This window comes from Bufo gargarizans, chromosome 5 (genome assembly GCF_014858855.1).
Source record: "Bufo gargarizans isolate SCDJY-AF-19 chromosome 5, ASM1485885v1, whole genome shotgun sequence".
In the NCBI taxonomy this organism is placed as follows: domain Eukaryota; kingdom Metazoa; phylum Chordata; class Amphibia; order Anura; family Bufonidae; genus Bufo; species Bufo gargarizans.
Genome location: NC_058084.1, coordinates 196,251,729 through 196,265,548, shown reverse-complemented (window position 1 = coordinate 196,265,548; position 13,820 = coordinate 196,251,729). Strand labels below are relative to the sequence as shown.

Here is a 13,820-nt window from a genome sequence, read left to right as displayed (position 1 = left end):
ATATAATGTACAAAAAGTATAATTATTAATTTAATTTGATTAGTCTTTTTGATATTATAATCAATAATAAGTGATCATAGGTAAAGTATAGGGGCAGAGTCATAGGGAATTCAGTGGTGACCCTGCTACTATACCTGAAGAAGCCCAAAGCACACCTCTGTAGCTTATAGAGGTTGTCCTATGAAAAGTATTCTACAGTTTTCAAACCAGCACCTGGATCTGAATTCTTTTGTAACTGCATATAATAAAAAAATTTGTGAAGCCGCTAAGTTATTTAATAAAATGTATCTGTATAGTGCCATCTGCTGTTTGTTTTCATTCTTATTTCTTTGTCTGGCTCATTGAGATGGCTGCGCATGCTCAGTTTTAGGCTACATTCATACGAACGTATTTTATTTCCGTGCCCATTCAGTTTTTTGGGCGGATAGGAAGCAGACCCATTTATTTCAATGGGTCCGCAAAAAATGCGGACAGCAAACCCTGTGCTATCTGCATCCGTATGTCCGTTCTGTAGCCCTGCAAAAAAAATAGATGTCCTATTCTTATCCATTTCGCAGACAAGGATAGGCATTTTTACAATGGATCCGCAAAAAAAACAGATGCCATACGGACATCATCAGTTTTTTTTGTGGATCCGCAATTTGCGGACTGCAAAACACATACGGTCGTGTGAATGTAGCCTTATCCTTCCAACTTATTCCTGAGTTGTGACAGGGAGAACATGGACACTAGTGTTGATCGCAAATATTCTAATCACTAAATTTTATTGTCAATATCGGCACTTCGAGAGTTCACGAAGATATAGAATATAGTGCTATATATTTGTAATAGTGAATATTCTAGATTTTTTTTTTTCACCCTTCTTGCTTGTGGGCCAATGAGAAGGCTGCAATAATTTTGTCAGAGCTTAGCAACATCCCTAGCAGCCAATAGAATAGTTGCCTACCCCTTTACTATATAAGAAACTCCCCAGCAGCCATTTTCTGCAGTTTTTTGTATTTCTGAGATAGAGAACAGTGACATTGCTGTGCTCTGTGCTTTGCTGAGTCATTTACATTAGATAGTTAGTTAGCTCATATATATAATACAGATAGTTAGAGGGAGATAGTCAATGTAGGATAGATAGTGATATAGTGTAGTTAATAGGTTCCAGTGCAGGGTGTTAGGTACTGTGATAGGAATTAGTGTACTGTGCATTTTTTCCAGTCTCAGGAAACTTCTAGCAGCTTGAAAAATGTAGCAAAAGTGAGCCATGCCTGTATTGGCGCGCAATACACGCATATTACATTGCTGATTTTCACAATAAATCAAGAAAATAATGAGATCACGAATTCTAGAATTTTGGAAATATTGCGAATTTATTGTGAATATTAGGCCAAAAATTAGCGAAATACAGCAAAAACTAATATTGCCCATGCTGCTCATCACTACCGCGTTTCCTTAGCTGCAGCAGAAAAGACACTCTTCTTGAGATGTCAGCTTGATATAAATCTAGCAGAGCAATTGGAGCAATGATTGGGGAGCTATCTGGATCCATGTAAGATACACTGCTGGTTCTAGCTGATTTTCTTTTTCTTTTTTTACATTAGTCATGGGATAACACTAGAGATGAGCGAATCAAAGCTGACAAAATGGAATTTGATCTGAATTTCTTGAAAACTTCCATTCGCAACAAATGCAAATTTCCTCACGCTTCGTGGTAACGAATCGCAATTTTCCTAAAATGGCGGCTTCACGTGTGAGGACTGAGGACATGGGGCAAGGAACTCTGAGATGGCGGGATCACCCATATTGACATGCCTGCATGCAGCCAATTGGCAGCCAGCCATCTCTGTGATGTCACAGCCCTATAAATACGGCAGCAATTTTAGATTCTGCCATTTTCCAGCATTCAGAGTGTCGGGACAGATGTGTGAAGGCAATAGGGACAGCTATTGGAAAAACCTCTATGTTTAAAAAAAAAACTTAAAAAAGGATTTATAAGTGCAGGGAAAGGATAGGGAGGAATCATAGGGAAAGGATAGGGAGGAATCATTTCACAGCATCTTAGTGCAGGGAGAGACGTCAGAAGGTGCTAGGGACATTGATAGGAAAGTGATTTACAAGGGCAAGGAATATTTGGGGATCCAAATAGTCATTAGACAGCTCTGTCATTCCAGATTTTTTGTTATTTGGCTGCAAGTTTTGAAAAGCACATTCACATATATGTCCCATAAAAAGGTTTATTGTACTCACAAAATTACACTTGCAATCAGCATATCAGAATTTAAAATCTCCATGCTGCCCAGTGGAGATTTTAAATTCTGATATGCTGATTACAAGTGTAACTTTGTGAGTACAATAAACCTTTTTGCGGGATATATATGTGAATGTGCTTCACTATTCTGTGGCCCCTTGGCTTTTATACGTTTGGATGAGGGGAGGAATTTTATGAATACTTACTTTTTATCCCGTGCTTGGATCTAATGGTGTAAAACCGCATGGTGTGAAAGAGGACCTCAGAAATATCTGCAGCGCGATCCTATTTTTGTACAATTTGGATTTAAAGTGACCCACATCACTACACTAGGATCTGCAGCGCGATGAGTCCAGGCAACATATCACAGACCTTTTTTTCTTTTTTCTCTATGGAGACACTAAAATTATTATTTTTTGTTTCAAAAAGGATATTATCATGTAAAACTTAAATAAATGAAAAAAAGTATAGATATTAGGTATCGCCGCATCCATTAGGACTGCTGTATAAAAATATCCTAACCTAACCCCTCAGGTAAACACCGTAAAAAAAAAAAAAATTAAAGTGTGTCAAAAAAGCTATTTTTTGTCACCCTACAAAAAGTGTAATACCAAGCGATCAAAAAGTCATATGCATCCCAAAATAGTACCAATCAAACCGTCATCTCATACCGAAAAAAATAACCCCCTACATAAGACAATCGCCTCAAAAAAAAATAAAAAAAATATAGCTTTCATAATGTGGAGACACTAAAAAAATTTTTGTTTCAACAAACAACTCCAAAAAGTTATATTTGGTATTGTCGGCCCCGTAACAACCTGTTCTATAAAAATAGGACATAATCTAACCTGTCAGATAAACATTGTAAATAGCAAAAAATAAAAAACGGTACCAAAACTGCTATTTTTTGTTACCTTGCCTCACAAAAAGTGTAATATAGAGCAACCAAAAATCATATGTACCCTAAAATAGTACAAAAAAAACTGCCACCTTATCCAGTAGTTTCCAAAATGGGGTCACTTTTTGGGAGTTTCTACTCTAAGGCCCCTTTTATACGGGCGAGTATTCGGCGCTGATGCGATGCGTGAGTTGAACACATTGCACCCACACTGAATCAGGACCCATTCATTTCTATGGGGCTGTTCACATGAGCGGTGATTTTCACACATCACTTGTGCGTTGCATGAAAATCGCAGCAAGCTCTATTTTGTGCGTTTTTCACGCAACGCAGGCCCCATAGAAATGAATGGGGCTGCGTGAAAATCGCAAGCATCCGCAAGCAAGTGCGGATGCGGTGCGATTTTCACGCATGGTTGCTAGGAGACGGAGTGGAGACCCAATCATTATTATTTTCCCTTATACCATGGTTATAAGGGAAAATAATAGCATTCTGAATACAGAATGCATAGTACAATAGCGCTGGAGGGGTTAAAAAAAATAAAAAAATTATTAAACTCACCTTAATCCACTTGATCGGGCAGCCCGGCTTCTATTCTGTCTTCTTTTTTGCTGTGTGCAGGAAAAGGACCTGTGGTGACGTCACTCCGGTCATCACATGGTCCGTCACTGGATCTTTTACCATGGTGATGGATCATGTGATGGCCATGTGATGGCCATGTGATGACCGGAGTGACATCACCACAGGTCCTTTTCCTGCACACAGCAAAAAAGATGACAGAAGAGAAGCCGGGCTGCGCGATCAAGTGGATTAAGGTGAGTTACATTATTTTTTTACTTATTTTTAACCCCTCCAGCGCTATTGTACTATGCATTCTGTATTCAGAATGGTATTATTTTCCCTTATAACCATGTTATAAGGGAAAATAATACAATCTACAGAACACCGATCCCAAGCCCGAACTTCTGTGAAGAAGTTCGGGTTTGGGTACCAAACATGTCGATTTTTCTCACGAGATGTTTCTGCAACGCACCCGCACCTTTTCCCGCAACGCCCTTGTGAAAGAGGCCTAAGGGATATAGAATCCTTTGTCCAAAGACCAACAAGGTCACAGTAAGCCGCAGTGTTTATTTGGATGAAAGCAAAGCACCAGATAATACAATTCTTGAAAAATGTGGAGAGGATTTGTGTGCTGAATCAGCAAGAAACGCTGACCCATGGGAAGCAGGACAAGAGCCAGAACAAGAAGTGGAACTTACAATCAACGAGCCAGTAGAACCCACTGAACAACAAGAAATCAGAAGACACTCTTGGATGACAAAAGGGATACCACCCCACGGGTTATCATATGCTGCTAAAACACATCTAACACATGAGCCAACATCCTTGGAAGACATAGAAACTTTGCCGAGAAGGGAAGCCGATCAGTGGAGAAAAGCAGCTGAAGAAGAAATAAAATCACTTCAAGTAAATAAAACTTGGTCACTAACAGAACTCCCTCCTGGTTGCAAAACTATCGAAAGCAAATGGACTTTTAAAGTGAAATACGATGGAGAAGGAAACATCTTTAACTACAAAGCAAGAGTAGTTGCCAAGGGATACTCCCAGAAATTCGGAGAAGATTACGATGAGACATTTGCTCCAGTTGTGAAACATTCCACCATAAGAACACTCCTTAGCATTGCTGCCGGAAAGGGAATGCAAGTGAAGCACCTAGACGTCAAAACTGCTTTTCTGTATGGAGACATCAAGGGGGATCTATATATGGAACAGCCACCAGGATTTGAGAAGGAAAAGAAACTTGTATGCAAACTGCAAAAGAGCATCTATGGGCTCAAGCAAGCGGCTAGAGTGAGGAATGAAAAAGTGAACAAAATACTCACAATTAAAGGATTCTCAAGAAATAAAGCAGATCCATGTCTGTATTCAAAGAATCAAGAGAAAAAAATGGACATACATCTTAATCTACGTTGATGACAGCTAGATGTGCTTTGAACAAGAAGGGGGCTATGACCAAATAGTTCACAAACTGAAACAAAATTTTGAAATTAAAGAGTTGGGGAACATTACTCACTACCTAAGAATTCAAATAGAGCAGAAAGAGAATGGAAGCTATGTTCTTAACCTAAGTCAGAAAATTACAGAAATATGACAAGTTTCACATGCAAGATGCAAAGAAAGCGAGAACGCCATGGAACCAGATTATCAGAAAAACAATGCAACAGAAAATTTGTTACCTAACAATAATTATTACAGCAGAGCAATCGGAAAATTGCTATACATCGCCATTGTGACAAGACCAGACATCACCGTAGCAGTGGGAATACTTTGAAGGAAAGTGGCAACACCGTGTCAATGCGACTGGAATGCAGTAAAGAGGGTAATGCAGTACAGAACAATTCAGATTAAGCTGCAACTTCCAGCATCGTCAAGCCCAAAAATGATTGGATATGTGGACGCCGCTTGGGCTGGAGACACCACTGACCGCAAATCTACAAGTGGTTACATCTTCCAGTATGGATAAGGAACAATAAGCTGGTCTACTCGGAAAAGTGACTAATGCACTTTCTTCAACTGAAGCGGAATACATAGCAGCAGCACATGCGTGTCAAGAAGCCATTTGGATTTGTCAACTTTTACTAGACATGGGACTGAATATGTCACAACCTACACCCATCTTTGAAGACAATCAGGGATGCATAAAGCTTACACACTCTGAGAAGATTAACCCAAGAACCAAGCACAGTGATGTAAAATATCATCTTCTCAGGGACATGCGAGAACAAGGAGTTATCGACATCCAATACTGTCCATCAGAGGAGATGACTGCAGATGCACTCACCAAACCTTTGCCAAGGGAACGTCATTGTTTTCTACAAAAGAGACTGAATGTCATATAATTATGCACATGCTGTTGAGAAGTTGTTTTTTGGGATGCAACAGCATGTACCATATGCAGTATTGTGTATTATTGTCACTTGACCAGTAGATGACGCTGTACATTGAGGTTACCGGTTGTGTACAGTATGTGTATCTGTAAAACTTGTTGGTTTCTCTCTCTTTTTTCTCTCTTCATACCAAGATGGCTGCTGTTACAGTTTGCTGAAATGTTTTGTATGTTTTGAAATTAATCCACACAAGTAAACCAAGTCCTGCCTCATCACAAGCTACTAGTGTCTTCTCTAATATACAGTGGAGGAAATAATTATTTGACCCCTCACTGATTTTGTAAGTTTGTCCAATGACAAAGAAATGAAAAGTCTCAGAACAGTATCATTTCAATGGTAGGTTTATTGTAACAGTGGCAGATAGCACATCAAAAGGAAAATCGAAAAAATAACTTTAAATAAAAGATAGCAACTGATTTGCATTTCATTGAGTGAAATAAGTATTTGAACCCTCTAACAAAAAAAGACTTAATACTTGGTGGAAAAACCCTTGTTTGCAAGCACAGAGGTCAAACGTTTCTTGTAATTGATGACCAAGTTTGCGCACATTTTAGGAGGAATGTTGGTCCACTCCTCTTTGCAGATCATCTCTAAATCCCTAAGGTTTCGAGGCTGTCTCTGTGCAACTCTGAGCTTGAGCTCCCTCCATAGGTTTTCGATTGGATTAAGGTCCGGAGACTGACTAGGCCACTCCATGACCTTAATGTGCTTCTTCTTGAGCCACTCCTTTGTTGCCTTTGCTGTATGTTTTGGGTCATTGTCGTGCTGGAACACCCATCCACGACCCATTTTCAGTTTCCTGGCAGAGGGAAGGAGGTTGTCGCTCAGGATTTCACGATACATGGCTCCGTCCATTTTCCCGTTTATGCGAATAAGTTGTCCTGTGCCCTTAGCAGAAAAACACCCCCAAAGCAAAATGTTTCCACCCCCATGCTTGACGGTGGGGACGGTGTTTTGGGGGTCATAGGCAGCATTTTTCTTCCTCCAAACACAGCGAGTTGAGTTAATGCCAAAGAGCTCTATTTTGGTCTCATCAGACCACAGCACCTTCTCCCAGTCACTCTCTGAATCATTCAGGTGTTCATTGGCAAACTTCAGACGGGCCTGCACATGTGCCTTCCTGAGCAGGGGGACCTTGCGAGCCCTGCAGGATTTTAATCCATTGCGGTGTAATGTGTTTCCAATGGTTTTCTTGGTGACTGTGGTCCCTGCTAATTTGAGGTCATTAACTAACTCCTCCCGTGTAGTTCTAGGATGCTTTTTCACCTTTCTCAGAACCATTGACACCCCACGAGGTGAGATCTTGCGTGGAGCCCCAGAGCGAGGTCGATTGATGGTCATTTTGTGCTCCTTCCATTTTCGAACAATCGCACCAACAGTTGTCACCTTCTCTCCCAGCTTCTTGCTAATGGTTTTGTAGCCCATTCCAGCCTTGTGCAGGTCTACAATTTTGTCTCTGGCATCCTTGGACAGCTCTTTGGTCTTTCCCATGTTGGAGAGTTTGGAGTCTGCTTGATTGATTGATTCTGTGGACAGGTGTCTTTTATACAGGTGACTAGTTAAGACAGGTGTCCTTAATGAGGGTGACTAATTGAGTAGAAGTGTCTAACCACTCTGTGGGAGCCAGAACTCTTAATGGTTGGTAGGGGTTCAAATACTTATTTCACTCAATGAAATGCAAATCAGTTGCTATCTTTTATTTAAAGTTATTTTTTCGATTTTCCTTTTGATGTGCTATCTGCCACTGTTACAATAAACCTACCATTGAAATGATACTGTTCTGAGACTTTTCATTTCTTTGTCATTGGACAAACTTACAAAATCAGTGAGGGGTCAAATAATTATTTCCTCCACTGTATAACAAACAAAATCACTAATAATACTAATTAGCTCAGGATACCAGATTTCAGCAGATTAACCAAAGTGTCTTCATTTCATGTCCAAACACATCAGTTCTTTTCATTTAGAGTTTTTTTTTTTTTATTAAGAGTGACTGCTTTCCATGTTGTTCTTGTCTAAATTCCTGATATGATGCCTGAGTTAATAGTTCTTAGCTTCTTTGGTCAAGCAGTATTCTGATGTGACATGCATTTCAATCTCACTGTCAAACAGGATTTGTTTTTATTACTCGACGTAGCATAGACATCAGACTGTTTGTAAAATGCAGTCATAATTTTAGACAGCTGCAGGTTAATTTTGTGATGGCTGGCATCGTTAAATGTATCTTCTGCTTCAAGTCTCAGTTTTTATCTGGGTCTAAAATGGAATGAATTTGTTATCCAGGGGTGCCCTGGCCTGTGGTGTCTGAATGTATAGATGAGTGTCAGAATAAGGCTACTTTCACACTTGCGCTTGATCGGATCCGTTCAGAACGGATCCGATCATATTAATGCAGACGGAGGCTCCGTTCAGTACGGATCCGTCTGCATTAATAACTTAGAAAAATTTCGCAAGTGCGCAAGTAGCCTGAGCGGATCCGTTCAGACTTTCAATGTAAAGTCAATGGGGGACGGATCCGCTTGAAGATTGAGCCATATGGGCTTATCTTCAAGCGGATCCGTTCCCATTGACTTACATTGTAAGTCTGAACGGATCGGCTCGCCTCCGCACGGCCAGGCGGACAGCTGAACGCTGCAAGCGTTCTTTTTTTCGGTCTGGCATTTAATTTTTTCTCATTTTTTTTCGGTCTGAGCATGCGCAGACCGCAATGCCGGATCCGTTTGGCCGGAAGACTTGGGGCTGTATCTGGCACTAATACATTTCAATGAGAAAATATGCCGGCAAGTGTTCTGGAATTTTAGACAAAGACAAAACCGCAGCGTGCTGCGGTATTATCGCCGTCCTGAAAAGGCAAAAAGACTGAACTGAAGACATCCTGATGCATCCTGAACGGATTGCTCTCCATTCAGAATGCATTAGGATAAAACTGAACAGTTATTTTCCGGTATTAAGCACCTAGGACGGAACTCTATGCCGGAAAAGAATAACGCTAGTGTGAAAGTACCCTAAAAGAGGTACAAACAAACAATATTGCACATTTGTTAAATCAGCACCTTGATCTGGATACTTTTATAATTGTGTAATTAAAAGTTTAGTATAGCCACTGAGTTACTCCATAAAATCTATGTGTATAGCGTCACCTGCTGTTTATTCTTTTCCTTATTTGTCTGTTCACTTAAGCACCATCACTGAGATAGATGCATCTGCTCAGTTCCATCTTTCAACTGACACCTGCCCTACCTACTGTTAGAAGCTGTGACAGTTACAGGGAGAGAACAGCAGCAACAAAGACACCCCCTCTGAGAAAGCACATGCCTCCTGAACTGTGATAAGGAGAGAGCTCCTGCAGAAAGGAGACACAGAGTATTTGGAAGCAGAGTAATTGGAGCAATTAATCAGGGGAGCTCTTTATCTATATGAGTTGCAGGAATGGTTTTGGATTTGGTACAAATAGATAGTCATGTACTATATGGTTTGATTTACATTTTTGACATCATTGGATAACCCCTTTAAATTTTCATATAGCGATTTAGCATTGCACTTCCTACAAGACATATGATGAAGGACTTGGCACAGATCTTGCAAAGAACGCTCAGATGATGGAGTGCGCTTTTGAATTCTCTGTTTACTGTTTTCTGCTATAACAGAGACTGAGTAATTTGCAGGATTAGGCCTCTTTCACACTGGCGTCGCGTGTGAGGGCCGGATGAGAGGCGGGTGCGTAGCTGGAAAATGCGTGATTTTTCCGCACGAGTGCAAAGTGTTTTAATGAACTTCACAGAAGTTCAGGTTTGGGTTAGGTGTTGTGTAAATTTTATTATTTTCCCTTATAACATGGTTATAATTTTCACGTAACGCACAAATGATGCGTGAAAATCATCTCTCATGTGCACAGCCCCAAAGAAATGAATGGGTCCGGATTCAGTGCGGGTGCAATGCGTTCACCTAACGCATTGTACCCGCGCGGAAATCTCGCCTGTGTGAAAGAGGCCTTAGAGCCAGATAATCTAGTGCTTTTGCCAACCTTAATAATTTAGGCTAATCTACATGTATGCAAGCTGCTTTTTTAAGAGGAACGACGAGCATAATATGAGATAATGGTGGTATATTGGCAAACTGTAGCTCCTGGATGGCAGAAATGTGTAGAAAATCAAAAGGGCAAGGGGGATAGATAAAGATGAGCAAATCGAAATTGACAAAGTGGAATTCGATCCGAATTTCGATTTGCACCGAATACGAATTTCCTCACGCTTCGTGGTAATGAAAATGGCTGCTGCACGTGCGAGGACTTGGAGCAAGGAACTCTGGGAAAGCGGGATCACCCATAATGCCATGCATGCATCCAATCAGCAGCCAGCCAGCCCTGTGATGTCACAACCCTATAAATAGCATCAGCCATTTTGGATTCTGCCATTTTCCAGTGTACTTAGTGCAGAAAGAGATGTCAGCAGGCGCTAGGGACAGTGCTATAAAAAACTTCATTGTGCAAAAAAAAAAAAACTATTTAAAAGTGCAGGGAAAGATTATTCAAGGTATAGGGAAAGGATACGAAGGAATCATTCCACAGCATTTATGTTGAACAGGGTTCAGTAGGGAAGGTTACAGCCTGGGTAATAGGAACAATCCTATTACACCTTGCTGCACTGACTGGGCACCCAAATTGCCATTATACAGCTCTGTAATTCCAGCAAACTGTTCTTGTTATTGGGGTGTTGCAGCCATTGACAGGGTTTATTACAAGGAAATATTTCTTATTTCTTATTTGCCCTAATGCGGTGCAGTTATATGTTCTAAAGCTTTTTTGGGCTTGTATTAGTGGCAAAAGTAAAATATATTTGCTGTTCAGCGGTGCAGTTATATGTTCTAAAGCCTTTTGTTGAGTGTATTAGTGGCAAAATAAATATATATTTGCCTTCAGCGGTGGAGTTATATGTTCTAAAGCCCTTTTTGTGTGTAATAGTGGCAAAATAAAAATATATTTGCCTTTCAGCTGTGCAGTTATATGTTCTAAAGCCCTTTTTGTTGTGTAATAGTGGCAAAAATATATATTTGCTGTTCAGCGCTATATATTCTAAAGCCTTCTGTGGCGTGTATAAGTGAAAAAAAATAAGGGCCTATTTGCCTTCATACTGTAGGTGCAGTTATATGTTCTAAAGCCCTTTTTGTCATGTATTAATGGCAAAAGAAAAATATATTTGTCGTTCAGCGGTGCAGTTATATGTTCTAAAGCCCTTTTTGTTGTGTAATAGTGTCAAAATAAAAATATATTTGCCGTTCAGCGGTACAGCTATGTTCTAAAGCCTTTTGTGGCGTGTATTAGTGGCAAAATAAAAATATATTTACCGTTCAGTGGTGCAGTTATATGTTCTAAATCCCTTTTTGTCGTGTAATAGTGGCAAAATAAATTTATATTTGTCATTCAGCGGTGCAGTTATATGTTCTAAAGCCTTTTGTTGCATGTTTTAGTGGCAAAAGAAAAATATATTTGCCGTTCAGTGGTGCAGTTATATGTTCTAAAGCCTTTTGTAGTGTGTATTAGTGACAAAATAAATATATATTTGCTTTTCAGAGGTGCAGTTATATGTTCGGAAGCCCTTTTTGTCATGTAATAGTGTCAAAATAAAAATATATTTGCCGTTCAGCGGTGCAGTTATATGTTCGAAAGCCCTTTTTGTCGTGTAATAGTGTCAAAGTAAAAATATATTTGCCGTTCAGCGGTGCAGTTATATGTTCTAAAGCCCTTTTTGTGTGTATTAGTGGCCCAAAAAAAGTATTTGCAGTTGTGTGGTGAAGTGAGAAAATTATAGACTTTTTTGGGGTGTTTTAATTTCCTTTTTATTTACAGTTGTGTTCAAAATAATAGCAGAGTGTTTAAAAAAGTGAATAAAGCTCAAAATCCTTCTAATAGCTTTTATTGCCATACACACAAATGCATTGGGAACACTACGCATTCTATTCCAAATCAAAACCTGAAGAAAAATATATCAAATTTGTGTTGTTCCTCTAAAAAAAATTAAGAAAAGTGAATATTAGACTGTTCAAAAAAATACCAGTGTTTGTATTTTTCTTTACAAACTCAAGCATTCACTATATAAACTGAAAAATGTTTGAAGATTTTGCTTTCCTTTGAATCACTTAACTAATATTTAGTTGTATAACCACTGTTTCTGAGAACTGCTGTACATCTGTGAAGAATGGAGTCAACCAACTTCTGGCACCTGTGAACTGGTATTCCAGCCCAGGATGATTGGACTACATTCCACAGTTCTTCTCTATTTCTTGGTTTTGCCTCAGAAACTGCATTTTTTATGCCACCCCACAAGTTTTCTATTGGATTAATATCCGGGGATTGGGCTGACCACTCCATAACGTCAATCTTATTGGTCACGTTTACTGGTGTGCTTGGGGTTGTTGTCTTGTTGGAACACCCATTTCAAGGGCATTTCCTCTTCAGCATAAAGCAGCATGACCAGGTTTTCTGATGTATTCAAACTGATCCATGATCCTTGGTTAAATAGGCCCAACATCGTAGTATGAGAAACATCCCCATATCATGTTGCTTGTGCCACCATGCTTCACTGTCTTCACAGTGTACTGTGGCTTGAATTCAGTGTTTGGGGGTCATCCGACAAACTGTCTCCGACCACTAGACCCAAAAAGAACAATCTTACTTTCATCAGTCCACAAAATGGCCAGTCAATGTGCTCTTTGGCAAATTGTAACCTCTTCAGCACAGTCTTTTTTTCAACAGTAGGACTTTGCGGGGGCTTCTAGCAGATAGCTTGGCTTCACATAGGCATATTCTAATTGTAACAGTACTCACAGGTAACTTTAAAGCTTCCTTGATCTTCCTGGAACTGATTGTTGGCTGAGTCCTTGCCATTTTGGATATTCTTCTTTCCTTTCGAATGGTAGTTTTTCACTTTCTTCCACATCTTTCAGGTTTTGGTTGCCATTTTAAAGCATTTGCGATCATTTTAGCTGAGCAACCTATGATTTTCTACACTTCATTATATGTTTTCCCCTCAAGGTACACTGTTCTTCTGAACAATGTCTGGAACAACCCATTTTCCTCAGAATTTCAGAGAGAAATGCACTGTAACCAGCATGTACAACATTTGCTGCCTTTCTTCCTTAACCTTCTCCGGACCGCCGTACGCAGGATTGCGTCCTGCCGGCGGTCCTGCTCTTCTGGGTGGACGCATATACGCGTCCTCCCACGAGAGCCGAGATTTCCTGTGAACGCGCACACGCAGGCGCGCGCTAACAGGAACGGAGGGTAAGAGAGTGGATCTCCAGCCTGCCAGCGGCGATCGCTCGCTGGCAGGCTGGAGATGTTTTTTTTTTAACCCCTAACAGGTATATTAGATGCTGTTTTGATAACAGCGTCTAATATACCTGCTACCTGGTCCTCTGGTGGTCCCTTTTGTTTGGATCGACCACCAGAGGACACAGGTAGCTCAGTAAAGTAACACAAAACACTACACTACACTACACCCCCCCCTGTCACTTATTAACCCTTTATGAACCACTGATCACCCCATACAGACTCCCTGATCACCACCCTGTCATTGATCACCCCCCTGTCAGGCTCCGTTCAGACGTCCGTATGATTTTTACGGATCTACTGATACATGGATCGGATCCACAAAACGCATACGGACGTCTGAATGGAGCCTTACAGGGGGGTGATCAATGCCAAGGGGGTGATCACGCATATAGACTTCCTGATCACTTT

At 40.3% G+C, this 13,820-nt stretch overlaps 1 protein-coding gene across 2 annotated transcripts in view; it reads right to left on the bottom strand.

Moving 5' to 3' along the window:
- STAC (SH3 and cysteine rich domain) overlaps positions 1–13,820 on the bottom strand; it is a 453,395-nt gene that overhangs the window by 86,133 nt on the left and 353,442 nt on the right. The gene's annotated exons all lie outside the window — the stretch shown is intronic.